This window comes from Tigriopus californicus, chromosome 12 (genome assembly GCF_007210705.1).
Source record: "Tigriopus californicus strain San Diego chromosome 12, Tcal_SD_v2.1, whole genome shotgun sequence".
Classification (NCBI taxonomy): Eukaryota; Metazoa; Arthropoda; class Copepoda; order Harpacticoida; family Harpacticidae; genus Tigriopus; species Tigriopus californicus.
The window spans coordinates 16,093,896-16,097,027 of NC_081451.1; positions in this window are offsets into that span (position 1 = coordinate 16,093,896).

Consider the following 3,132-nt stretch of genomic DNA (forward strand, 5'->3'; position numbering starts at 1 on the left):
GTCGGATATACTTTGTGAAAAACTTCGTTGGAACTTCTTTATTCTTTGAAGTCCTGCAGAGCTCATTGCTGGCCAAACAGGGGATTAATTCTCCAGGTGGGGTTGGACAAGAGATTTGAATAAAGTCAGTAAGACGTTGAATCACGGGATTTAAATGTTCGGTGTATCCATCCGCATGTCTAAAAGGCTTTACCCACCTTGACTTCAAAGGGTTTATCAAATTTACCGGTATCCCGAATATTAACCCCCAGATCTTTAACTGACCCAATTTGCGGATTGGGGTTCCCCCCTTGCCCAAGTATTTTGAACCTGTAGGAATATTACCGAGTGTAAAACGACTAAATTCATTGCCATTAAAAGCCATATGATTTGCCGATACCCAACTGTAAATATTTTTCAAATCGTCTTTGAACCTCGAAGCGCAACCATCCGTGCATGTTGTAGTGGCGATATAAATATAATAAGAAAAGTATGACAGTAAAGGGGCATAAGATGTCCATAAATTAATTATCACAAAAACTCACTTTTTTCGTCAAAGTGGATTTTTTCTACTATACACACTTTCAAAAGAAAATTTCCAAAAACATATATTAAATACCGAATCATTCACTAAGTAGCGCATTCAATTAAAATTCATGCAAAATCTGTCCATTAGATATTTTCACGTATTTGGGATCAAACTGGACCAAAACCGAGAATTTGAAACCTGGATGAGAGTTATGAATTTTTTACTACATAGATAGAGAGCTGTGTTATCATTTAAAAACAAAACATATTTTCAAATACTTGGATTTTAAACTGTTTTTGGTGACTGTAGTTTTGATAACGAATCATATTACGGTATTAGATTGACTACTAAAGAGATTGTTGTGATAACTTAGTGTTGAACTTTTTCTTCAAAGTCTTGCAAATTTTGGTAAGGCACATTTTGCATAAAGTTCACTGAAAAATGAGCCCTTTAAAACCAAATCATTCAGCTGCTGATCAATACATTTTCACAAAATTTCGTGCGAAAGGCCACCCTAGTCTGCTCTTAAAACCTACCATATATCATGTGTTTTATTTAGTCTTTTCCATCGCTTTAAAGTGCATTACATAGTTTTTTTGTCGCTAATTAACTTAAAGATGATGAGGGGTGTTGTAAAATACCAAGCCAAGGCCAGAATTGGCTTCAAAGTCTTTGAATATTAAAATCATCTGCATCCGTCCCAATACGCACCGTGTTCTCCATTGGACATGCGAACATAAGTGATGTGGAAATTTATCCTTATATTTATATACACACAAAAACCGTTGCTGATGTTTTTCAAGCTTTCCAGCTTTTACACGAAACAGGTACAACCACATTATCATGTGCTTAGAGTTAAGCGTAGAGTGAGGAAAGTTTTCATTAATGAGGCAAACACTTGCCTGGAAGTTGCAAGTTGTCTAACTTCAGGTAGACATCCTTCCCTGCTTTTTTGGAGAGAGGTTTGCTCTTGATCAATGGGGACCGAATGTGAAACACTTTTGTTTGTGGCATTCTTCTCACGGCCAAAATCAACTCACTGATAGCTTTAAAGTTGTCCCCATCAAGTTCAGACTTCTTTCAAAAACTCGTTTCTCGTTATGCGGTTATTGATAGTTTTCAAGCGGAGCAGCTTCTGTTTATTCTCAAAAGATTCAATCCATGTTCTTCGTTCTTCTGACCCGAGGATTTTGAGTTGATCGATAACTTTTCTGAAGGGCAATGAAAGGAGTTCAGTACTTGAGAAAAACGCCAACATTCTTTTGTCCTTGGCTCCTCTATGGAGGTCTCAATTTAACTGGAGGTCTTTCCAATTGTGGTTGGATACCTCGGTAGGCTTTGACCTTATTCAGATATCGGACTAAAACGGTGATTTAGGCATTACCTTGGATCGGTTTTCACCCTCCATCCTTTCAACGAGGCTACTGCTGATCATTTCCAGCCATTACGCTCCAGTTTTCGTTTATTGAACTGTTCATAATTCAAGATCATTCACATTAGAATTCAAGCATCGTGCAATGGTTGGCTCTTTTTTCTCACTAGTGGTTAAAACACCTTTCCTTCACTGCCAAGGAGTGCTTGGATGTTTCTGGCAACCACTGACATCAAATGTAGTTTGGAAGTTAGCACGAATTCCTCTCACTCTTGATTTTTATTCACGCAAGTCAAATTTCTTTGTTCGTCCATATTGTATCACCAGTTTAGCTTAACCTCAACTTGGTAAATCACCATTAAAGACGACTCATCTGCTCTAAAGCATCTTCCCGCAATCCATTATGTTCTATTTTTTGCTACGTATTTTTGTAGCAAGCAGTTCAAAAAGATCCCCTTTAACATACGTATCCATAGTACAGTCAGGCCTGACTTTGTTGAATGCTTAACTTGCTGCCAGTGTAAAATGTTTTTGACTTGTTTTACTTTTACGTGGAATGCGATTTCATAACATTTTGGGAGCTCTAGAATGAAAAGCCCCGAAGAAAACTATTCATAAGTCAATGAAATATGTGCAAAGGCCAGTTTCAAAAGCTTTTTTCTCGAAAGATAACTCTTAACCTTTTCGTGCCTACTGTCGGGAAGCAGGTTGCGTGACTCCCAGTCTTGAAGTTCCGTAGATTAAAGAATTCAGATTGCGGAACATTAATAGCTTACACCAAGACGAGCTACATGAATATCGGTTGGGAACTAGTTGGTAGATATGGGGACTCTCGTGAATTGTTGGGTGGTTTGAATTGTGAAACCACTGTCTTTGGTGGATTTGGCCAAGTCGTTTCCAATATCATTGGTATGATTAGCATCATGGTCGTATTGTAATTTCGACCTTCCTGTTCCGTGTTTTCCTTCAAGGGCGTCGTGAATCTCTTTCTTTTGAATCTTTTTTGAGAGATGAATGTTTCATCATTCCAAGGGGTGAGAGTAAAATAAAATAATAACACAGCCAAACATATGCACTTGGCTTGACAGCATGGGCTTTTGGGGAGTTTTGACTTGGTCTTGCCTTTTTCCTTTGTGGTTTTGAGCACAACAAAATGTCATCTTTTATTTCTTTTGGCTTGGGCAAATACAAAAGTATCAGTCAAATTCTTCCAGGCCTCTTCCATTGAAGAAAACTCTTTTTCCAATTGGTT